Source organism: Myotis myotis, unplaced genomic scaffold, assembly GCF_014108235.1.
Source record: "Myotis myotis isolate mMyoMyo1 unplaced genomic scaffold, mMyoMyo1.p scaffold_m19_p_16, whole genome shotgun sequence".
In the NCBI taxonomy this organism is placed as follows: domain Eukaryota; kingdom Metazoa; phylum Chordata; class Mammalia; order Chiroptera; family Vespertilionidae; genus Myotis; species Myotis myotis.
In genome coordinates this window covers 48,597,840-48,624,208 of record NW_023416320.1, presented here as the reverse complement: position 1 = coordinate 48,624,208, position 26,369 = coordinate 48,597,840, and the positions used below count along the sequence as shown (strand labels likewise).

The 26,369-nt window shown below is 42.5% G+C and overlaps 1 pseudogene; it reads right to left on the bottom strand.

Annotated features, from left to right (window-relative positions):
- Window positions 1-17,216, bottom strand: part of LOC118670507 — a 45,218-nt pseudogene extending 28,002 nt beyond the window's left edge.
- Window positions 17,217-26,369: the final 9,153 nt, after the last annotated feature.

The following is a 26,369-nucleotide window of genomic DNA, read 5'->3' as shown; positions in this document are numbered from 1 at the left end:
ATGTGATCCTTTAACTGAAAACCTAATTAACAAAGCCAGTCCCTAGCCCATATTTCAGCATCTTTTCCAAAAAGGTGATTGTGATGGTGATGGTAGTGGTGGTGATGGTGGTGGTGGTGATGATGGTGATGGTGGTGGTGATGGTGATGGTAGTGGTGGTGATGGTGATGGTGGTGGTGATGGTGATGGTGATGGTGGTGGTGATGGTGATGGTAGTGGTGGTGATGGTGATGGTAGTGGTGATGGTGGTGGTGGTGATGATGGTGATGGTGGTGGTGATGGTGATGGTAGTGGTGATGGTGATGGTGGTGATTGTGATGGTGATGGTGGTGATGATGGTGATGGTGGTGGTGATGGTGATGGTAGTGGTGGTGATGGTGATGGTGGTGGTGATGGTGATGGTAGTGGTGATGGTGATGGTGGTGGTGATGGTGATGGTGGTGGTGATGGTGATGGTGGTGGTGGTGATGGTGGTGGTGATGGTGATGGTGGTGGTGATGGTGATGGTAGTGGTGGTGATGGTGGTGCTGGTACATTTCTCTGATATTATTGGATTAGTCAGTCAATAAAAAGGGAAATATATGTAGCCTAATAATGGTTGTTATCTTAGCGTATCAACACACACTCATTTCTGGTGGTCACACTCCTTCATTGCCTTTGATCAGCACTCAAATCAGTGCTTCACAAACCACCTGTAGGAAGGAACCAGGCTGGTTCTTCTTAAATTTCCAACACTTCATGGACTGAAATTTTCATAAAATACAATATAAATTATTCACTAGAAAAAAATAAAATAAGATAAAAACACAAAATGCAATGCATTTTTAATTATTTTTATTTTTAAAAACTATTTTTAAATTATTATTAGATCCAATAGATGTAAATTTCTCTGAAAACTGTCTAGAAGGTTTCTAAATGCTTGGTCTCTATTTCTGTTCTATTGCATGGAGCACTGACAGTCTGAGAACAAGCATCGGGTTGTGAGCCACACTTTCTGTAACTTTCCATAAACCTCCATCAGCACTCCACCAGTTACAGTTTAGACTCTCTGTTTCCCTGTAAAGGGGGAAAAAAAGGGATTAAGCCTGTCCCTCTCAATTTTCCTCAACCTCTTCACCTCCACAATTACTCCATAAGCACTGGAAATGAATTAACAGTCCCGAGGCAAATTCTTATAGCATGTTTGGTACATTTGGACCTAAGCTAATTAGAAGAGCTAAAAGCTCTTTCTCAGCTGTAGCTCTAATTTGGGACATCATTCCCTCTTCACCATTGTTTCTTCTATGGTTTTCTATTCAACGGTGACACATTCATTCATAAATGTCAGGTTATTCTCCCTTCAGGGCATGAGCAACCTCACATTTCCCAGTCCCATTCCACTGGCGCAGGACTGTGTGAGTAATCTAGCCAACGGACAGTGAGAAGCCCTTGAGAGATTTTCCCATTTCTTCCCTCAGATCAAGTAAACAAAACAAAACTAAGCTAAACAAACAAACAAAAACGAAACAAAGGACACCTTGGTCTAGGAGGTGCATCTGCAATCTACGGGGAGACCCCTCAATCGTCCCAACTCTGACAACAGTGCAAGGCTGAACCCACTGCAGACCTGCTCTGAAAACAAAGCATGAGCTAAAAACAGACCATCGTTGCAGCAAGTACCCGACGTTTCAGAGTTGTTCCTGTGGCGTAACTTAGCCTACGCCGGATAATACAGTCTTTGTAGAAAGAAGAATGAAGCGAGAAAAATAGACGCCTGCCAAATATTTGGAAATGGGATCATTGGAATACATGTGAAAAGAAAACAAAAGTAAAGAGCCAGCCCCATTTAATATTATAAAAATAAAGGGTCAGTCCCAATAAATTAATATCAAAGGACTTAATTTATTCTAGGCTAGACTAGAAGTCTCCTTGAAATGATGAAACTCAAGTTGCGATCTTAAGCATGATATGGAGTAATTTGGGAAAAGAGAAAGAATGATTACTTCAGGCAGAAGAAACTGTGTACGGCGGCCTGGAAACTAGAAAATGTGATGACTGGAGTTTCGGGAAAGACCACACTTCCAGACGTGAGCTCCACGCCCGTCAGATGCCTGCCTGGATACAGTGGCTCCACCTCTCGCTTCCGGCCACATTATCAGTTTCCATTCCGCACAACACCGGGCCCTGTCTGGAGAGCACACATCTGCCGTGGCCCTGCACGCACCCATCAGGTGAAGAACCTCACGCTGACTGCACGCCGGGCACCTAGGAGTGCCTGGTAAAGAGCGCATAACTGATGGGATGAACAAAGGCGGAGGACTAATGAAAAGAACTGGTTTGTATGGGTCCACAACATCTGTTCTCAAGCAAAAATCGTGTGAGAGCTATTCTCAAGGCCATGATTTTCTCAATTGTGTTCGTTCTGCTTCTCTCCCAAAGATGGAAGAAGATAAAATTGGTTCTAATCAAATATGAAGAAAACCAAGAAGAATTATTAGGGGTGTAGGAATCAGTTTTAAAGAGTAAAAGAAATGCCATTTACTACTGCCCAATGTAATAACACAAATTAATGGAGAATAGCAATGTAAGGAGGCATTCTATTAGTTCCTATGCTCTGTGCCTAGTCTTAGAGGCACAGTAAATAGTTTATAGAGTCTCTGGTACAAATCTTGAAAAACCACAAAATCATTAAAAAATAGCTGTCCACAAAAATGCTTAGCTGAATAGACTAGAAGTTACTAGAGATACTACTGAGTCAAAACAGTGTGTATTGATAAATGTTCATATATTTGTATTAGCATACTCGTTTATTTTATTGAAATATCTATAGCAGAATTAATTTTTAAAAACTCATTCTCTAAAATTTGTACATTTTATTCCCAAATATTTTTCTGTCATTTTATATAAGAAAATTCCCTTTTGTAAAAGGTCATAAATAAAATTGACTTAAATTTGGACATATGTATGTCAAGGACAGAAAAGTCTGGAAAACAAATAAACAAAGAAGACAGGCTCTTTCTCCCAGAAGTGTTTTAAAGTTTCTGTTTTTCACAAACCAGTCTCTATGATCTTTCAAATTCTCTGTTTTCATTGAACAGTAGCATTTAGGAAACAACTATCTTAACAACCCACTTACCTCTGATTCAAGAACTATCTCCATTGATGGGCATTTGGTTTTTTTCGTATCTTGGATATTGTGAATAATGCTGCAATAATCATGGTAGTAGAAATATTTTGTTAAAATCCTGTTTTAATTTCCTTTGCATATATACCCAGAAATGAAATTGCTGGTTATATGGTAGATCTGTTTTAATTTTTGAGGACCTTCCATAGTTTTGCATTCCACCAACTGTAGAGAGCACCTGGGAAGGCACATGGGCATTTTTTAAATAAATTGTCAGCTGAATCCAGGGCGGTAGGCAAAGCCATGTCCTGGAAACACATTTTGCCAAAAGGCAGAAGTGTTCTCAGCTTGACCTTCATTTCTGCCCAGGTGCCTCCAAGCGGGTTTTATTATGTAAATCCAGCCAAGCACCAGGAATGAATACAACTCGGGCCCACCCAGAACTGACATTACAAGAATGCACATAATCTCCTTTGTCTTTACCTTTAGTGAAACTTCCTGGTATTTGGGGTATAAAATAAACACGCTGTATCGGTGCTGGGTCTCTGTCTCTCCATCAGAAGAGGGCAGCGGTCCCACCTGGCCCCAGCTTTTTTCTTCCATCTCTGTGTCTGTCTCTTTCTTTCATTTTCTCAATCCCCAGCCGCCCCTACTCAAAGAACCAGACCACTCTCTAGCCGTGCTGGACGTGGAAAAGAGAGAACCCTCCATAACTAACACTGTATAAGGGTTTCCTTTTCACCACATCCTCCTGTGTTTATTGCAGCATTATCCTCAACAATCAAGATACGAAAACAACCCAAATGCCCCTCAGTGGATGACTGGATAGAAAAGATGTGGTACATATACACAATGGAATATTATTTAGTTTTGAGAAAGGAGAATATCCTCCCATTTGCAACAACATAGATGGACCTTGAGCACATTATGCTACATGAGAGAAGTCAGAAAGAGAAAGATAAGTACTGTATGATCTCACTTAGATGTAGAATCTATAGAAGTTAAACCTTTAGAAAACAGAAAGTAAAATTGTGGTTACCGCGGGAGAGGGTGTTAAGGGTACAAAATTTTAACTAGTAAATAAGCCATAGAAATCTAATACACAGTATAATTGATATAGACAATAATACTGTGGTACTATCTATAATAATAAGGCTTCCCTTTCAGCCCAGCTTCATCCAGAAGAACATCCGGTCTAATTAGTATATTATGCTTTTATTATTATAGATTGCAACATCGACAATCATATTGTAAAACATAAATGTACACCTTAAACTTACACAATGTTACATGTTAAATTTATTCAAGGATAAAAAAGAGAGCTCTCTCCAGTTTAAGGAAGGTCCTAGTATAATGATAATGTACTGTAGATAGAGCACCAAGATGACACAGGGGGTGACTCTTACACTGAGCACGCCAAGAGATAGAAAGATGAATGGACAGGACCTGAATGCTCCAAAAGCCAGCAAGATAATTGGATAGAAAACAGCCCCTCTCCTCCCTGTCCCTATAAGAAAGGTGGGCTTGAGCAGGAAGGGGATATGGTCTTTGAGACAGAAGTCTACCATTCTCCCAGGTCGCATGGCACCTGAATAAACCTCTTTCCTTAGCATTGGTACAGGCACCCAAACCTGTGTTTTTCAGTTACAATAACAGAAAAGATCTCGGCCACTCCTTTTTATAACACTATCACATGTGCTCTGCCAAGAAACTCTCTTTTTTAAATTTTGCTCTCTGTGTTACTTTGTATATGGATAACCAATAATGCAATATGCTTTCAGTTTTTAAAAGGTAAACCATTCCATTTGAGATTTGTCCTGGGTATTATTTTGTGATCCTCTTTGCTAATAGTCAGAGAGAGAGTTTCCATGATTACATTTTATCTTGTTCAAGTTTACCTTTCAACTAATGAAAAGCCATCATCACTACGTGATGCAACTCCTTTATGAGTCAGTGTCAGAGTAATCACTTATGCATCTTCAAAATCATGCCAATGCACCTACTGGTTGCAACATCTACTCTACCACATACATGTTGGGACCAAAATCACTTGGAATAATTTTAATTACTATTATCTGTTTTCATCGAAACCAATGAATTTGACCTAGTTCATAGCTGCAGTGATGCTGAATCATATTCTGACTAATTAATCTCAACCTGTATACTTTGTCCTGTATGTATTTATTCTTCAATATGAAATTCATCAGGAGCTCTAGGAGGAAGACACTGGGTCCAGTACCACCTAAAGACATGTCACTGATTAGCTGTACAGGCTGAGGTACCAAACACATCCCTTACACCTCGGGCTGTCAACTGCTCTTTTTCTTCTCTTCTACCTCTGAATTACCCACGTCAGTGAATCATCTCATGAAAAATTGCCAAGAACATGGTCAGAATTCCTTCTCTAAAACTCTGCCATGTCTGCAGCATGGCTGTCATTTGTTCCAATAATGGAGATTCCAATCCTGATCTGTATTCAGGAAACAATATTTAAAAGCAGCTGATAAATGTGGATTATTAGAGTTAATACTCAGTTTTATAAAATTCTACTCCTTCTAAGAGAAGGATCCTTAGTAGAGGTAGGGAACAGAATTAATAAAAAATCATAAGAAAAGACTGTGTGAGAAGATGGCTTCTACTCCACCAAGTCCTCAAGGGCTTTCCATCTTCCACACAGATTGCAGTTCAGGCTGATAAATAGACAGGCTCTTTCTCAGCTCGAAAGCCTATCATTTACTCCTGTGCAGGGACGTTCAATGAATTTTTCTTTAACTTAAACAACAACATCTTTCATCACCTTTTTTCCTCACCATATTCACTCATCAATAACACAACTGAGGAAAGTGGAAAGATAACTCCTGCATTTGACAATGAGGAGGATATTATTTCTCTTAGGAGTGGGTCATCAGTATCTTTCCACAGTGTAGTGAGTGGTCAGCAGTGACCTTATATGGGAATTTTTACCTTAAGTAATATAGTTGGAGGTCACATTCATCCAGAACTTTAAGGCCCAGGGATCAAGTCATGCATCTCACACAAGACGGATTCAAAACACTCGCTAGCACACATGCACACTTAGAATTTCAACAAACATAGTACCTGTCATCTCTTTTTAAACCAACATATATCACTAATTGAATGCAAAAAGTAGAAATGAAAACTTATGTCTTCACCATAAGCTTATATCACACAGACACTAAACATAAAGGAGTAGTAAAGCCAGACAAAACGTTAATTCCTTCTAGTAGTTCTGGATCCACTGTCAGGAATACCAAAGAACGGTGAAGGCCAAAGGGCTGAATATGTGGAATTGTTTCTCACATTTTTTTTTATCAAGCCTGGGGGAGGCTGAGCATGACCTAATTTGACAGCATTTTATGGGAAAAGCCTTAATGATATTAGCTGAGCAGAATTTCGCTGAGTCAGTAGGATAACGCAAATACCAAACATGCTGATGTGGTCAGGCCTACATTAAGAAGAACATTTCAAAAGAAGAACAGTGTGCTCATTTTTGAAAGAGAAAGTCTGAACTCAGCGTGGATAAGGTGACATTTGGAATGTCACTTTCTTTTCTCTATGCCTGACATTTAAAGAGGGATTCAGCAACACACAACAGTACCCAGAATGTGTGCAATGGAATATTAATAATACAAAAAAAAAATAAGACTACTGTGATCAAATAAGTTTGAAAAATGCCAGAGGAAACAGGCCGTTTTAAAGATAGTTTTCTCAAACTCAGGTTCCATCAGAAGATGCAAATGCTACTGTGTGTTGTGAAGCTCAGAAGGTAAGGTTTCAGCTTGGCTCAGATGATTACGCCCCGGAGCCCCTTTTTAAAGATGCAACTCTCAGAACTAGCATTACAAAGGGCACGCTTTGGGGACTATTGATCTAAAAGATGTTCAAAGGGGCATGTACCAAGTGATAAGAAATTTGAAAACCATGCTCTTTGGGGTTTATTTGGAAAAGCTAGGCATTTTAGATCACAAAAGAAGACTAAGGAGAATAGAAGAATACATGATTTCCTTCAAGATTGTTTAAGGATCTATACATAACAATCACCGCGTGGAAATGCAGGGGCCTGTTTTGGCTTGGCATAAGAAAGATATTCCTATCATTATCTGAGTATCAGGGTCTTTTACAAGTAGCAATGAGTTTTCTTAAAATAATTCAGATTTTCATTGAAAAGACATCAGTTAGGAAATTTGTAGAAGAAATCTTGTATCCATACAAGCTTAGAATGATGTCCAAATTTATTCCAATTCAGTGACTTGAAGTAGGCATGGCTTTCTCGCTGATCCACCTGTGCAACTTTGTCGTGTTATTGATAATCTTAAAACATATCACTCCTGCCCAAACTGGTTTGGGATAGAGTGTCGGCCTGCGGACTGAAAGGTCCCATGTTCAATTCCGGTCAAGGGCATGTACCTTGGTGGCGGGCACATCCCCAGTGTGAGGTGTGCAGGAGGCAGCTGATCAATGTTTCTCTCTCCTTGATGTTTCTAACTCTCTATCCTTCTCCCTTCCTCTCTGTAAAAAATCAATGAAATATATTAAAACAAACAAACATATCACTCCCTAGTGTATATCAGTCATTAATTAAACTTTCAGTGGCTTTGATATTGGTTATTGAATAAACTCCTCTTTTGTTAGACCATCCATTAGTCATGCTCTGAGCACACACATAGCAAAAGTCTAATGTTGTGTGAGAAAGACACAATTGTCAACGGTGCGATCCTGAAACACTGTCTTGGGAAACAAATATTGTATCAAAATGGTTGATTAGGAGGAATAATCGGGGTGGGGGAAAGGATTTTAAAAATCTAAAGATTTCGGGAATCTTTGCCTCCAAATTCTGAACCAGGTCTGGGGACGAGCCCAGGAGTGCAGGTTTTTAGAAGCCTGCCGTCGATGCTGGCGTTCTACCTGGCTGTGGAGCCGCTCTTCTGGACTCAGGCACCGTTTGCTGCAGCGCGCCTCTCCAGACCTATGTCACTGTGTTGGTCGCTTCTCTGAGGTGTCAAGAGGTGACAGACAGGCAAGATCAAGGATCCAAAATCTGATGAGCTGAGCTGGCTCACTTTTAAATTGCAAGGATGGCTTTACCCACACTAGACCAATTTAAGGGGCCAGATGCTTCCTGTACACTGGGTTAGACTTTGGTCTGACATGGATGTTCCTTCTTCGGAAACCCTCCAATATTAGCAGGCAGTCCAGGCCTATCTTCCATACCTACTGCGTGACATTCCATAAATGCATAATCCCAGACTTAATGGGGTCCGGAGATGAGGGAATACAACTCTTGTTCTCTTGTTGTGAGCAGAAAGCTCCCCTTTGGAAATATACTCACACAGAGTGGCAGAAACAGTCCCAGGAGTGAGCTGTGTCCCCGTAGGGAGTTGAAAGAGCATCAGCAACATTGAAAACTGCCTACGGTTCTGGGTCAAACTGCCTTCCTGTCTCTCTGCCTCTGATTCCTTGGTGAAGCCTTCGCTCTACCCATCGTGAGCTCCTTGCTGCTCTTGAATATCGAAACTCTGTGCTAACCCCGTGTCCGCTCATGTCCCCAAGCCCCTAGACATGCTTTTTCTAACCTTCCTCCGGAAAATCATCATTTTTGAGACCAGACTCAGCAAACTCTTTCTATCAGGACCAGAGAGGGAGCATGTTCAGCCTTGACACCCTACTGTCCCTGCCAAGTGATTGGATGATCACTGATGAAATATACATCAGGATAGATGGCCCTGAACAGAGCCCATTGGACTGAATAATAAACAATACAAATGAAAAAATTCATAGTTAAGGAAGACTAAGCGTCCTTAAAGTGGGTGTAAAGACACAGAGGGCTAGTGTGTTGGGGCTCGGCCATGCTCTCTCCGTGTGCTGCTAAGGACAGCCACGTGTGCGGTGCTGCGAAGCTCTCATTAGGATGCCATCTTCAGTAACCCGCATCAGTAAATTCCTGGTGCTAAGCAGGAAGTAGGCCCGCCCGGGGTTGACAGACAGACTCGCCCACTCTAGTCTGCAGGCACAGCCCCCAGGTCCGGCTCAGAAGTCACCTTCTCTGCCTCCTCTCATGAAAAGTCCTTCCCTCTCAGCCCCTTCAAGCAGAGACAGAATTTCTGCTTTTACACTCACCTGGAATTTGTCCATATTTTTACAGCAATTCTCTCGTGTGCTGTGCACATTATTTACATGTTCAGTTTCCTTTCCAAACAGTGACTCCATCGAGGATAAAGACCAAGTTTTATTAACTAGCATCAAACAAAACAACTGGCACCCAATAGGCAGTCAGTAAATGACAAGTTGAAGGAATAAAAAAAATTGTGAATGAACAGATGATAAACATGAACGTTGGTTTGAGGTGAATCTTGAAGAACTGAGTAGGATTTACAGATGACTCGAGCTATAAGTGCAAGTACGTTTAAATCGCAGGGGACACAGCCTGTTCTGTGAACACGGACTAAGAGCGCCCGCTAAGGCAGCTCTGGGGAATTAACGTTCTGCGAGGGGGCTCCTCGGAGTTGGTCTGTGAAGTACCCAAAGTCACTGTAGCCACTAAATGGGCCTATTATTGTCTGTGCATGAACATCCTTTTAAAAGTTAATGGGGCCCTAACCGGTTTGGCTCAGTGGATAGAGCATTGGCCTGCGGACTGAAGGGTCCCAGGTTTGATTCCAGTCAAGGGCATGTACCTTGGTTGTGGGCACATCCCCAGTAGGGGGTGTGCAAGAGGCAGCTGATCGATGTTTCTCTCTCATCGATGTTTCTAACTCTCTATCCCTCTCCCTTCCTCTCTGTAAAAAAATCAATAAAATAAAAAAAGAATAAATGACTCATTTCTAAACTTGCAAAAAATAAAATAAAATAAAGTAAAATAAAATAAAATAAAAGTTAATGGGATCCAAATGCACACAGCAGAATAAAAGAGAGGACTACCCAGACCAGAATACACAGAAGTTATGACACTCCGTCTGGTATGTTACATCGAGGGATGCGGGTTACTGAAGATGGCATCCTAATGAGAGCTTCGCAGCACCTGCACAGGTCGCTGTCCTTAGCAGCACACGGAGAGAGCATGGCCAAGCCCCAGCACACTAGCCCTCTGTGTCTACACCCACTTTAAGGGCACTTAGTCTTCTTTAACTATGAATTTTTTCATTTGTATTGTTTATTATTCAGTCCAATGGGCTCTGTTCAGGGCCATCTGTCCTGATGTATATTTCATCAGTGATCCTCATAAATTTTAGATGCCACGCTATACTAGGCAACTGTTCACGCAATTGTCGCTAAAAGGACTGAGCATCCATGTCCACTGGCTGAGAACTTCCCATTTAAATGATGGAAACAAATGTAAAAATCTTCCCCAAACACCTGAATGTCTGTTGCTAAGCTTTGAACAAACGTGCCCGGTTGCGTTAAATTCACGGCTCGGGGTTTTGGCCAGTGGGCTTTGTGTGCACATTAGGAGCCTGAGTTTCTGAACGTTCCCATGAAGTCTGAGTCAGTGTAGGAACCGACATTTCACTGGCTCTGAGACACATGCCAAGGCTGACCCTCAGCCCCTCCCAAAGGTCCCCCCCCCCCCCCCCCCCCCGGCCACCCTCGAGTATTTGAGGGGCTCCCAGGAGACGTTGTCTACATTCGCATGAGGAAATCCATTCCCCCGGTGCTGACCCTGTTCTGCCATTCTTGCCCCGAAGCTTCTAAGTCTAGAGCTGTGGCAGCACCGGGAGGGAGGGAGGCCCCTCTTGGTTGTATTCATTGGTGGTGGCAAGTTGGGGGGTCGATGCCCCAACAGTTTAGATATTTTAGTGAAACCAGGCATTTTCACTGCAGTGCTTTTTATTCTTAACACACAGACGTCCGTCCCTGGATCGGGAATGGTTTCAGTGGATATTTGCAAATTGCCTTCAGAACAATCTCTCTCTCTGATGCCGAAAGTTTGGTTTCCAGGAAAAGTTTATTTTCCTGATGCTCCTCCTCAGTGCCAGTTCTTTCCAAGGGATCCTCTCACATGCTCAGTTGATACAATCAGCTAATACGTCCCCCACATGGGTGCCCACCCCCACTGCCATTGCCATACAGAAATGACAGCTCGAGTTCCAGATAGAATCCTCGAGACATTCATACTGCCTTGATCCTGAATGCCTTCTTTAATTTAGTGAAGACTGTTCATCAAAGTTATCAAAAAACAGTTAATCCTCTTCTTTCTGAATGAAACATGACAAAAATCTAGGTACATATATCAACATTACTAATAATAGCCTGTTGGAAAGAGCGCATCACGTGGGAAAGCAGTCATGACTTTGTCTCCACATTTCAGAGGTGGGGAAGGTTTTGGATTGCGCCTTCAGTGGCAATGCTCTACAAATGAGAACATTTAGGTCCAGAAAAATCAAAGGAAGTTAAAAAGTCACGCAGTTGGATATTTATTATCGCAGCCACTTGGAAAGAGGCCAGGAAAAGTTCATCCTGAGCTTCCGTGCCCAGCGAGACCAGGCCCTGGGAGACAGCAGCTCCAAGCAGAAAGGCGGCGAGCGTCTGGCGGGCCACGGCCAACCTAATGCTATCACAGTTCATATTTCTTCTCCAGGGAAGGCCTGTCATGAAGAAACATTGCCACCAAAAATTATGCTGAGTCCCCCATTATTTCAGGCCCTGCACCAAAGTTCATTGAATTTATTGGGGTAACATTGGTTAATACAATTATACAAGTTTCCGGTGTACAATGTGTATATCATGTGTATACTGTAGTGTGTGTTCACCACCCCAAGTCAGGTCACCTTCCATTGCCAGCCATCCCCCCTTTACCCTCTCCTACCTCCCCTCCCGGGCGTCCCCCTCCATCCCCTTCACTCTGTCAGTCACCATACTGTTATCTGTGGCCTTGAGTCCTACTTTTTTTCTGTGCTTAATCCCTTCCTCCTTCTCACCCAGCCCCCAACCTAAAAGCTCTAAGACAGCAGTTATTACCCAGTTCCGTGTGCCTAAAACGGGGTCTTAAAGATGTGCTGGGCATTTTTCTACATTGATTGCACGGGGCCAAAACACAGGTCAAAGGGCATCTTTGAAATCCTTGTAGGTGATGGAAAGAGACCATATTTCGGTGTCTTCTACAACCAAAGGGCTCTGGCAATGGCAACGGTGCCTCTGGCCCCTGGCAGCTCCCTGCTTGTTATGGTTATGATTACCGGCCTCACTGCCACCTCGCAGTGTAAACTGTACCCTCAGACTGTTCTGCGTGTGACCTCTATCTCACACCTGACAGCAAACAAATGGAAACGAGCCAATACCTTCAGGTGGGATGATTTACTTTTAAAGCACCAGGTTTTTGTTTAATATAAATGTAAAAACATAACTTTCCCTTGCAGCCAGCCAGGTAGTGTGGGCAGTTCATCAAACCCAAAGCAGCGAAGCTGTGCGGTAAGAAAGGAAGAAAATGCATTTGTGTCCAAGTAACTGTCTCTCTTCCTAAAATCTTGGAAGATAGATTCAGGGCAGAGGTGACTGCAAATAATGATCACAGTCAAACAAAGCAACTCCTTCAGGCAATTAGTCTCGTTTCACTTCACCTTCAGTTCTTAGAGGTGCTGGCACCGAACATGACAGATGTTGAGTATCCCTTTTGCTCTTTGCACTGTTCTGTGAGTTTTTATTTCTTCCAGAACACTCTTGTCAGCTCCTCATTCAAATAATAAATGTAGGTTTTTTAAACCATTTTTCTTCTATCGCCTCTTTTGGTGAAAGATGTTTAAAACTTATGCACAGATCCCACCCCAGTGCAGAGCTGGTTCCTGCAGCCACTAAACGATAAGTTGTGTTGTGACTACTCAACCATTCATCCACTCAGGTGTTCACTGAGCATTAACTACTATATGCCAGGGCGGATTCTAGAAGCCAGAAATACAAGGATTAACGTACAGGATAAGATTCCTGATCTCATGGAATTTAACATAGTGGGAGAGAAGAGAAGCAAGGGGAATACGTAAGCAAGATGATTTTAAATGGGAGAAGTGGCCTCGGGTTTGAATGGCAGCTCCTCTAAAGAGAATGGAGAGATAACACCTCTCTACCTGGTGGTGTGTGAATGCCCAGATGTGTTTAGCGGTGACTGAACCTGAACAGAGGGAGAACCGGGAAAAGGAACCTGGATCCCAGGAACGGGAAGAGTCAGTACACGTGTTACAAAGCTGAGGTCAGGAACCAAACTCCAGGACAGTATCTGCTGTAAGCTGCCTTCCCTTTACACACTCTCAATGGAAAGAAAAGTCAAATGCGATTACTGTTTTATTTGAATTAAAATTTTAACATGCTTCAAAATCAGAAATGGCTATAATGGTAAGACATTTCAAAGCACAAAAAGGAAATAGAACCAACATTAAATCCTTCCATCTATTAAGTTACACACCATTTTCCACATATTCTCAGAATGATGGGGAAGAATACACAGGAAATTATTTCCAGCATTAGATCAGAAAAATTAAAGACCATTTTCTGTGCAATTTACGTATGAAAAACAAAGTTTTTAATGCCATTGAAAGCCTCTACGAAACTTTGAGCTGCATTTTCTGAAGACGAGGGCTAATCGCTACGCAGAGAGACAGCTGATCTGATGCACATTTTGAACGTCAACTATGTCAAAGGAGTTGGAGGGGATAGAAGAACTGAACAAATGCTGTGTAAGATATCTTTGCAAGTACATGATGGGAGATGTCTTTAAACAGAGCTTAGCTGATTCGCCTTGGAAAGCCTCCATATCCTGTTTGCATGCAGAATATCCCACCATTTTCTTTTCCTTTCATCCTGTTCAACTTTAAGACCCAAACACCTTGGAAATTCAGATGAGACCTGGCCACATCGTTGTCACTGGTGCGTTCGAGCATGGCAGAGACTGCTCCTGAGGAGTCTGTCCTCCCACCGCCACTCTGTCCCACCTTTGTACCTGAAAGATCATGTACTCTGAGAAACAGGCAAACACCAACCACAGGCAATGCTGTTACCACAGCTCCACCATTAGTTCAAGTCAAGACTAACTAAATTTGAATTGAATTTACATTCTTATTGAAGACCTACTATAAAGTATATATACTAGTCACGTAATACAGATATAGAAGAAGCAAAATCCTAAAGATACTTTAAATATTTGTTTCTGTTTCAAAACTTACCCACAGTGTTTCTCTGATTAGTCCTATTATCCTTCTTGAGAAATGGAAACTGGCATAAATTGATCTATTTTGTAGACAGAACTAGAAAGAGTAAGCAGCCAGTCAATTAGGAAGAAGCAGGAGAGCGTAGATGTTTAGCAGGTGGACAGTGGAGGCAGGTGGCCCGGGCCTGACTCTGGCTCTTCTGCTTAGTAGTCAGTCACCTCCACTGCCGCCGTTCCCTCTTTTATACGGTGAAGATAACAACAGTACCTACACCATGGGACTTGGCAGATAGCTAAAGGATAGGGTATGCATGAAGTGTTGAAAACTGTTCCTGGCATGAGTGAAAACCATTATTTTTAAAGAAGTAACAGTTTACAAATGACCAGAAGTTGTTCCAGATAATTCAGTGACAATCCTGGGATCCATAACTCATGAAGTGTGGGTGAATTATAAGTGATGTGGTTTTTTAAAAAAAAAAATAGTTATAAAACAGTATTAGGTGAGAAAATTTAATTTTTTAATTCTAACTATCGTAGGGGGAACAATGCAAATAATAAATTTTAAAAAGGTCTATTAACACATTGATTGATGATAAATAGCTAAGAAAAAAGGAATACATTCCTAGCAAAATGATAACATGAAAAATCATGAATGGGCTTAAAGCAGCTGATTTCAAATCTAGGCTCCATCACTGCTCGTTAGGGGATCTCTCTGGTATTCAGGGTTTTGGGGTCTTGGTGGGGTTTTTTTTATGATAAGTAGGAATATTAAGAAAAACTCTCATGAGCTTGAAATAGGATTAAGAAAATGTGTATAAATAGTACTCAGTATCTGGCACATAGTAGATATTCAACAAATGTTTTCCATTCGTGCCTTTTAAGAGTGATGCTATGAGGTCAGCCCAACCTTCCCACAGCAGCAGCCTGTGGTGCCACACACAGTCAGGGGCAGAGGTGGAGGCTGAGTGACAACGGGTCTACCTAGGAAAGCAAAGACTGTCCCAACATGTATTTCTCATCAGGCGAAGGCAACTGAAATAAACTTGCGCTCCAAAAATAAAAGATAGAGGAAGATTCTCCCCTCTGGAGCCTCGGAATCTTTCTTACCAAGATGAGGAGATCAGCGCACCGTCCCAAGCTTCCCTGAATGTAGAGAAAGGTCATGGCCCTTAGTGACTGGCTCGCCCTCAAGGACAGCCACAGACCTCGGACACACTGACCGGAGACAGGTCGGCATGACAGAACGAGCACACGCCCGTTAGAAATGAGCCAGTGGGTCTTTTCGGAAAGTGGGAGCAGCTGCCTCTCCTTCTATGCGTGTTCTGTTTGGTGTTCACACAAGTGCCTATCTGTCCTTATACCTAATAATATGAGGTTTCTGGAATAGGATTGTGGGAAGATGGATGGGGACCCCAATAAATGTGGCATTTTACTGTGAACAAGGCCAAAGGAAATTTGGCAAATAAAATTTTCATAGACATATTCATCTGTGCACCTCTTGACTGTTTAGAGAGTTGTGGTCATGTAAAAATATGTGAGATTCATGCTCTAGATTTTCCAGCAGCTACATAAAAATGAAATCAATGAAATAATTTTAATAACATTTTATTTAACCCAATATTTCAAAATATTTCAAGGTGTAATCAATACAATTATTAATAAGATATTTTACCTTTTTTGTTTTGTATTAATCTCCAAAATCCAGTGTGTACCAGTATTATGTTAAACAATTTTATAGAGAGATGATAGGTAGGTAACTGGGTAGGTAGGTATACAGATGATTACTATGGGTTATCTAAAACTCCTCTTTCAAGTAAAAGTATTTAATTACAGAAACCTAAAATTACTTCTAAATCTTTCAGTTAAGGTAGGAACTGTGTCACTGAGCAGACAAAGGCATGGCATAAAGAAATCTAGAATAGATAATGAAAGATGAAAATCAGTAGAACCTTAAACTCATTATTTAAATTTTCTCAAGACCCTCTAAATCTGTATGCTTTCAAATTGTTCAAAAATTGGGAAAAATATTATTTTTACCTTCGATCATATTCTATTGAAGCAGAGAAATCTTTAAAAATAATCATTAAAATCTCCCTTTCGCCTGTCCATACCATGTTGACTTGTGCTTCCTGTTTTTTCCCATGTTAGCTCATCCAGGCTACATCGAGGGCTTGGTGAGACGCGGGTTTCACTGCGTGGCTCCTGTACTCAGGGACACGCTCTCTGCCGTCAGATCAGCTCCAGGCTCCTTGGCATCCTCGGTCTCCCACCTGATGCCCACACTTAATCATGTCTCCTGACTCACTGTCTCCCCAGCCACTCCTCTTTATATTCCTTCCCATTCTGCTCCTGACAGATTATTTGTGCCCAGAGTCTGTGGGAAATGGTGGAGACATGCCAAGGGCTCCGCGAATTTCGCGTGTCCTTTCTGAGGCCAGCCAGCGCGCCGGTAAATCAGCTGCAACAGACAGATACCAACCGGCCAGGAACCAGCTATAAACATGAGAAAGGAAATGGTGGGATCAAAGACACGGGTCTGGGCAATCTGATTTTATGAGATCAAAAACACAGAATGGAAACTGTCCAGCTGACATGTTAGAAACGCTTGCCAAAAAACTGAATAAGTAGCTAAATCCTGACTTGTTGAAGAGCTGCCCGGGGCTCAGGATGCTCAGTGGTATTTGATGGTCTAGGTCTGGGATATGTGCCCAGTAATGACCTGCCCAGCACTCGAAGCCTTGGGAATTTTAAGAAAAGATGTGGTTTTTTGGTTTACACAAAAACTTTTCAGATATATTTTTCACATGAGCTCAGACCTCAGTAGTACGAAGGCAACTCACAGTTGTAACGTGGATAACTTGCATCCCAGGGTGCTTAGCTACCTGTATTCAGAGAGAAGCGGTGATGTCCGTTCCGCAGGGAATCGGGGGAGATCTGAGAGCGAATCTGCTGCACAGACATTGCGGTAAGAGGGCGCTGTCCAGCATCCTGGTCCCTGGACGGCTGCCTGGACGTGCAGGCTGATCAACGTGCAGTGGCCCTGAGTGTGTACACAGAGCACTGAGTGCAGGAGGCACAGTTTTCAAATTCTCCCAAACAAGTTTCCTCCTCGGCTCTCCAGTTCTGCTTCCACAGGGTGGCTGTGCACACACCGTTCTCTTGCAGTCACACACATTGCGATTATTTTATCTGTTTCACACGTCTTATCGTCAAGCTTCACATCGCTGGCCCAGTGCCGTCTCTCCTGGGACCGAAGAGGCACAGCTGATAGACAAATGGAAACTAGTCCAAGTGGGGACATCATGAGCTAGTTTTTAGTATCAGAAAAAATTCACATCCAGCTCATCTAAAAGTGATGCAGGTGAGATGATATGGAGAGAAAATGGAAGACACTTTCAAACAAATAAAATGAAAGTTACAGATAAGAATAATAAACAGGTTTGACTTACATTCATTCTAAAAGAGCAAATGCTTCCTCAGGCTCACAAACATGTCAAAAACAAAAAGCTTCTCTCCCCAAACTTTCTCCAGAAAAATGGCACCAACATCCACCCAGTTACTCCCCTATCTTCCACGTGTTCTAAACCCCGGGAGCTGAGTTCTGTCAGCTCCACTCCATACATGTGCCTCAAACCACACTCGTCCCATGTTGTGGGGATGTGCCTCCATCATCACACTCAGCCACCAGCCCTGCCTTCACCCAGGAACATGCGCCTGGGTGGGTGTGCTCCTCAGGTCCTGCCTTTCTGCGCCCCACCCCCACCCCCACCCCCAAAGCACATCTCATCTTGCCCATCTATTTTTCGGAAACCCTTCAGGGATTTCCCTCTGCCTCAGGGTCAAGTTTTTTTAAAATCTTAACACGGTCCCCCAAGAAACCTTTTATATCTTAACACTGCCAGCCTCTTAAGATTCCAGGAAAGGAAAAATTCTATGTTTAAACACAAAGTACCCAGGAGAGCACTTGAAGAGGGGTGACTTAGGCTAGCTTTCCCCAGAAGCAAGACGTGAGACTCAGGTCTGAGAGCAGTGGGTGCTACTGGAGGAGGCGTGGCGAGCTCCAGAGAAGGCCCCGCCGGAGCCGCAGGCGCTGCCGCAGGACACCTGCTGTGCACGGGCCCACAGGTGCCTACAGACCCACAGGTGCCTACGGACCCACAGGTGCCTACAGATATGGGGGGCACCTGTGCATCTGCTAAAGGGCTACAACCCACAGGAGTCTTCCTCCAAGAAAACTAACCAGGGCAAGAAAGGACCCTGAAACTATATCACATGAATACAGGTTGAAAAAAATGAAGGAATGTTCCACCTAGAAAAATACCTATATAACAACTCAGAAAGTTAATTCTCCAGTTAAGAACATAGTTAACCTTGACTGGAGGGAAACTGGAAAGCAAATCCATTAGATGTAAATGTTCTTTTGTTTCCTCAGTTTCTGTATGGTAATAATTCTCTTCCCTTCTGCTCATAAAAGGAAATATGGGATCCAGAATAGTCATGACCCAGGAAGCCATACGAGGGACATACTGGCTACCTGACCAGGTCAGACTACAGCCTAATTACATATGGATATGATCTGTGCTCTGTATTTAATGACAAATGTACCTGCTGCATTTGCCTGCCAATTAGTATAAAGATAACTCTTATGATTAAGATATTTTACTATGTATCTGAAATCTAAACTTGTAATTTTTAATAATTATGGTTCATGTTTTAATTAATTATGAAATACTAGAGGCCTGGTGCATGAAATTCGTGCACAGGGGGAGGGAGTGGGGAGGTCCCCCCAGTCCAGCCTGCACTCTCTCCAATCTGGGACCCTTTGGGGGATGTCCCGGGGATCGGGCCTAAACCGGCAGTTAGACATCCCTCTCATTATCCTGGACCACTGTCTCCTAATTGCTCACCTGCCTGCCTGGTCACCCCTAACTGCCCACTCACCAGCCTAGTCACCCCTTACTGCCCCCCTGCCGGCCTGGTTACCCCCAAATGCCCCCCCTGCCAGCCTAATCACCCCCAACTGCCCCCCCTCTGGCTGGGTCTCCCACAACTGCCGACATGGTCACCCCACACAGCCTGCTATTCAGTCGTTTGGTCATCCCTCACTAACTGCCCTGCCGGCCTGGTCACCCCAGGCAGATTGCTTGTTCAGTCGTTTGATCATCCCTCACTAAACTCCCTGCCGGCCTGGTCATAGGCAGCCATCTTGTGAAGATGTGAGGGTCAATTTGCATATTACCTCTTTATTATATAGGATAATAAAATATGACTAGAGGAGATAAATTATGTTTCTTAAATTATACTTTCAAATCACTTCAAACATATATGAATTCATAATGCATGATTTTAAGTGCCTGGCCTTAGAGTTCTGCCTTTTTCTCAAGGAAGGAGGGAAGGAAGGAAGGAAGGGAGGGAGGGAGGAAGGAAGGAATTGACACAGCCAGGATGTCTCTGGGTTTAGAGATGGTGCTCACATTTTTATTTTCTTTCTGCAGGGGTTGCAATAAGCATGATTAAAATGAATATGCCACGGTGGCTTCTACGCTCCAACACCATGGAGAGAGGCTTCATACTGTGACCCAGAGTAACTACCTACGGGTCTGAAATCCTGACCTGGGTAGAGGATTGGGCTTTCTCTATGGCCACAGGGACAGACTTCAGACAAAAGTGGGAGGATTTCAGCTCAAATGAAGACCACGGATGAGGAGGAAAAGAAGGAGGGGGTGGGGGGCGGTGAGAGGAGAGAAAAGATACCTTAAAATAGCTAGGTTCTTTTCACCTTTGCAGAGAGCTTCTGTGACTGTCATCTGAGCCACATACTAGGTGATAAAAAAGGTTGATAATCATTCTTTATGCATCAAATCTTCTCTCAAGAAATCCAAGAAGTGTTTGTGTGTTTATTTGTTTGGGGGTAATTTATTTGGCACCAAATATTAAGCATTTACTATATGCCAAAGCTGTAGCACAGCCTTGCAAGCTGGGCCTTACAGAATCCACTCTGTAGTGAAGAAACAGGCTCAGGGACACTCGGTGACTGGACAGTCACACAGTTGATGAGCAGGAGAACTGGGGATCCACCAGGATCACCTCCCTCTACAGCTCATGCTCTCTTCACACGAATAATGACATCATGGCATCAAGATATATTTCAAAATCCTCCGGAATCCCTGTGACAGTGCTAGGCTCTCCAACTCGTCCTAAACAAGACAAACTCACAGTCAGGTCAGCCAAGCCAGGAATCTGTTAAAATGTTGAAAAAGAAAGAAGGAAAGGAGGGAGGGAGGGAGAAGGAGGAGAATGGGAAAAGGAGAGGATGGAAGGGGCTCAGAAGACCAACAATTTCTCCCCCTCCCTTCCCCATCTACCCTGGGTGCACTTCAACTTCAAAACAACTCCATGCGGCAGCAATTACATGCTCACAAATGAGGCAGGTGTGTTCTTTTCTGTAAGTGCATAGGTGGGAGCCAACCTAATCGTTCAATTTCTCCCTTCCGCTTCCTCCGTGCTGTGCACATCACAGTTCTTCAGGAAAAACCCATCAGAAAAGAAAAATTAGTCTTGAACATTGAAACTTGCAACTGTGTATATTTTACCAAATGTCAATTGCTGTTTGCTGGGTGATTTGAGTTAGTCTGATTCATTATGCAATTCTAAGTCTGAGAACATTATTTCAAATGAGAAAAAAAGGGGCTTGTCCCACATCCATGCAGTTTTGAACGGTACAATGTAAGCCCTTTCTATCACTCGGTTATAATTTTGCTTTCTACTCCCTGCATCCAGCTGGTTATAACCTCCTGACCGTAAGAAAAATTGCCTCAAGTCTTACCTTAATTCTTCCATTTTTCAGATAATTTCAGGTGACAGCACATATTTGTTCGAGAGTCTACCGTACCATTCCCCTTTCTCTTGTTAAATGCTAAGACTTTTTATTTCAAGTTTCTCTTCAAACTTGTATCACTCTTCATTATAATGGTCAAGTGCAACATTATTTACAATCCTATAAAGGATCTTTCTCTATTCAAAAAAGTCTCAGGATGTCTAGTTTTTATCATGATTGTCAAATTATTTCCCAAGACCTGTTTTAAAATAATATAATGCAGTGAATCAAGTTAAATCTTTGTTATTCTCTGTACCACGCTATTCTAAATGCTACTGGAAGTGTCTTTTGATTATGCTTAATGGCCCATATGTGTGCCAATAATAATAATAGCAGTCACTTTGTGCTTATATGTGCCAGGACATATACGTGTTCCAAATGAATTATCTCAACCAAGCATCAAACGGCCCATTCTATATTTTAGATTATTTGTTTGGCTAAAATTCCAATATAAGAGATTCCCGGGTCATTGAATGTGGTCAATTTGCAAGCTCAATACATACAATTGCATCCACAAAGATTTTATTAATTTATGCTCCCACCAGCAAAGTATGAAAATTCCTTTTACTCCATACTTTTGTTAGCTCCGGCTAGTCTGATTATAATTCTTGTTCAAATGTTTCCTGATTTGACAAACAAAAACTAAGACCTCGCTGTCCTTTTAATTTGCATACTGATAAGTTTATTGACCTATTTTATCTCCTAATTATCTATTAGTGTCACACTGTTATCTGTAAGGATCGTCTCACTGCTGTTGTTCCCAATTTGAATGAATCTTTAAATACTGAAACGATTAACCTTTGTCACATTTATTATAAATAGTTGTCCCCGTTTAACTTGCTTCTTAGTCTTTTTTATTTTGGACCCGCAGCTTTTTCATGTTGAAATAATTAAATGTATTGATCTTAGTCCTCATAAATTCTTCCATTATAATGCCATCTGAATGAGACACAAATTGTCCATGCCACTGCCCTATTTCTTTGACCTTAAAATGCCACACTCCTCAGCATAACAAGCAAGACTTTTCTTGATTTAGTTCATGCTTATCTCTTACAAGTCATCTTTCCTCACTTTCACCCTCCAAGGGTAACCTTGCCGGAACCCTTCTGTAAAAGCCACCTGCGATCTTTCCCGCATCTCCCATCCTCTCCTTTCCCCTCTTCCCATTCCTGCCATCCCCTCTCCCCAATTCAGGCCTCCTTGTCACTTCAAGACTTACATCACCTGTTCTCTTCCAGGATGCCTTCCTGCACATGCACCCTGTAGACCTGGGTGATTTTCCCAGGGATTCCACAGCGTTCCAAGCTCACCTCCTCTGTAACACTTAAAGCACTACATTGCACTGTCCCCTTCCCAACTAGATTCCAGATGTTCTCACTGCAGGCCAAGATCTGCATATTTGCATCTCATTTTATTTGACATATAGTACCGTGTTTTTCCGTGTATAAGATGCCCTCCACTTTTCCAACCCAAAATTAAGAAATCAATATTTTAAACATAAAACAAAACACGTTTTTATTTAGTAATTACCGCAGGTCATGTTTACATACAGCACTATGATATTATGTAGCATATCACTTTATTCAGCCTTTGTTGCATCTCTGCTCTCTTCTTCATCACTATTAGTTCCAGACATATCAATTTCTTCAACTTCTATTGTATCGCTGCTGTCTTCTGAGTCACTGTCTATATATGTGAGACAATCCTCATAAACTGGTGGCATTTTCTGAGCTAACTCTGTTCGTATTCTCATGGCCAACCCTTCTCTCCTCATGAAATTGAAGCACCACTTTGCCTTTCCTGTAAAATCAACAATGTTCATTTCACTTCCAAACATTCTTGCCCGACACTGAATAAGCTTGGTGGACACACATAAGCCACTCTGATGCTGCTCCATAATCTAAGTTTTAAGCCTCTCACCAAGTTTGCCCATTTTGCTGGTTTTCCTCTGGAGGCCTTATTTTTTTTGGCATCTTAAGGAGTTGTTCTTTCTGTTTTCTCCACTCTTTGATCATACACTCAGTGGAGGAGGTCAAAATTGTCTCTCTGCCGTTCTTTTTCCATGCTGTGTTGCATAGCTGATTAAAATTCACTGAATGTAAGACAATCGCTTACCAGATTTATCTTTTTTTTTTTTTTTTGACATCTTCATGGGCTCAGAACACTCTGGTCTCTGTTGCATCTGAGCACTCTCCACCACCACCTCCAATTACGGCATCAGCTGACGTCAGTAACAATAAGGCTCATGACTGGAGGACAGCCGTTTGACAAGGTATGCGCAGCTAAGCACCGGCTCAGCTCCCTCCTGGGCTGACTTCCATGTATAAGATGCCCCTTGATTTCCAGCCTAATGATTTTAGAAAAAGTTAGCGTCTTAAACATGGAAAAATATGGTATGTGTCAGTCATTATCTGTTAAATTAATGAATCAATGACAATAGTTGAGGGTGAGGTTACTGAAACACATGGCTATATTTTACTTGAAAATAAATACTATTTCTAATACATGATGTGAAGTAATTTGAGAAAAACTAAATGACTTTCAAATCATTTAACTACTTGAAACATTTCCTGGGAAGTACCAAATGAAAGGGTAAGGCCATGTCAAGAAGTACAAAAATGTATCTGAAACCACGGGCCATCTAACTGGTTGCTATGACATCTAGTTAAAAGTAACAGTGAAGGGGGGAGAAACTAAGATGGCGGCATAGGTAAACACTGGGAAATTGCCGCCTCACACAACAATTGAAAATTACCGCAAAGGACAGAGCAAACATCATCCAGAACAACAGGAAGGCTGGCTGAGTGTAAATTCTACAACTAGAAGGAAAGAAAAGCACGCTGAGAGCCAGAGGAGCTGCAGAGGTGAAGTGCAGAGGTACAAGTGCAGAGGTACGGCCGGCGCGCACGCGAGGACGCGGCTGTCTTTTTGAATCACAAACTCCCGACTGCTCTGAACTCCGGTTCCAGGAAGTCTCTGGGGACCCAGGACTCATACGGGGAGAAGCTGGTCTGTCCGGCAGCGGGCGAACTTGAAGGCGGCTTTTCCTCAGAGGTGCTTGCAGCAATTAGCGGGTCACTGAGACCCGCGACTCCGGGCGGAGAATCGGCCATAGCTGCTTTCTCCGCCCTTTGATTCCCTGAGACCCCGCCCCACCCAGGCTGCGGCAGAGGCTTTTGCATGTGAATGTACCTAACTGCAGCTGAGCCAGGCAGACCTGGAACTTCCAAGAGAAGGCCCAAGGCCCCGCAGCGGCTTGCATTGATTCACAGCTGAGCCTCTTCGTGGCTCCTGCTGTGTGGCCTCAGGCAGAGGCTGAATTAGCACCTCCTTAGATCCAGGAGCCACTGTACCCAGTGGTCAGAGGGGGACCATCCAGATTGCAACTCCTCAGATCCATAAGGGACACACTCAGGGAGCAGACTCAGTGAGCACCAAAGCCCCACTGAAGCAAGTCTTGCCCCAGAAGGGTGTCTTCAGCACAGAAGTTCTCCCACTTTAGACACAGCTGATTCTCACAGCCAATTGGCCTGGAGGTCAATTCCTCCCAGTGATCCTACAACAACCAAGGCACCAAGAGTGCACCAAGAGTGTCCACCCCAGGTAACTGGGGAGGCTGAGCTACTGGGCCCTACAGGACACCTGGCGCGCAGGGCCACTCTATCAACACAGGGAAGCTGCCAAAATGCGGAGACAAAGAAACAGGTCACAAATGGCAGAAATGGAGGAAAGCAAACGATTGGATATAGAGTTCAAGGCCACGTTTATAAGGTTTTTCAAGAATTTTATGGAAACCGCCGATAAATTTAATGAATCCCTCAATAAGTATAGTGAGACCATGGAGGACATGAAAAAGGACCAACTAGAAATTAAGCATACACTGACTGAAATAAAGAATAATTTACAGAGATCCAGCAGCAGACAAGAGGATCCCAAGAATCAAGTCAAAGATTTGAAATACAAAGAAACAAAAAATACCCAACCGAAAAAGAAAAAAGAAAAGAGATTCCAAAAATATGAAGATAGTGTAAGGAACCTCTGGGACAACTTCAAGCGTACCAACATCAGAATTATAGGGGTACCAGAAGGAGAGAGAGGGCAAGATATTGAAAACCTTTTTGAAGAAATAATGACAGAAAACTTCCCCTACCTGGTGAAAGAAATGGACTTACAAGTCCAGGAAGCGCAGAGAACCCCAAACAAAAGGAATCCAAAGAGGACCACACCAAGACACATCATAATTAAAATGCCAAGAGCAAAAGATAAAGAGAGAATCTTAAAAGCAGCAAGAGAAAGACAGTCAGTTACCTACAAGGGAGTACCCATACGACTGTCAGCTGATTTCTCAACAGAAACCATGCAGGCCAGAAGAGAGTGGCAAGAAATATTCAAAGTGATGAATAGCAAGAACCTGCAACCAAGATTACTTTATCCAGCAAAGCTATCATTCAGAATAGAAGGTCAGATAAAGAGCTTCACGGATAAGAAAAAGCTAAAGGAGTTTATCACCACCAAACCAGCATTATATGAAATGCTGAAAGGTATTCTTTAAGAAGAGGAAGAAGAAAAAGGAACTCTTACCATTTGCCACAGCATGGATGGAACTGGAGAGCGGATAAATACCACATGATCTCACTCATTTGTGGAATATAATGAACAACATAAACTGATGAACAAGGACTGATCCAGAGACGGAGAGGCATTGATTGGACTGTCGGGACTTGGAGGGAAGGTAGGGGAGGGTGGGGGTAAGGGGGAAAGATCAACCAAAGGACTTATATGCAAGCATATAGGCCTAATCAATGGACATGGACAACGGGGGGGTGAGGGCATGAGCGGGGAGGGGGGGGGGGTAGAGGGTAACGTGGGGACAAGGACACATATGTAATATCTTAATCAATAAAAAATATATTTAAAAAAAAAAGTAACAGTGAAGAATAATTTATTATGGCCTTTTGGAATATGTGATTTTTTTCTATGTCTCATACTATATTTCTCTATTGTAAATAACCCCAAGAATACAAATTAAGTGAGACTTAATGTTATATCAAGGCAGAACCAACAGATAACACCATAATAAAGACTTCTAAGGAAAAGAAAAAATAGCAAGAGAAATCTTAGGATGTTGGAATGAAGTGTCAGGCAAAAGGTTATTTTAAAGGGAATTATAATGGGTAGAAACATGGTTTCATTTCACTCCACACATAAACCATTTCAGAGTGAAGACCACCAATGAG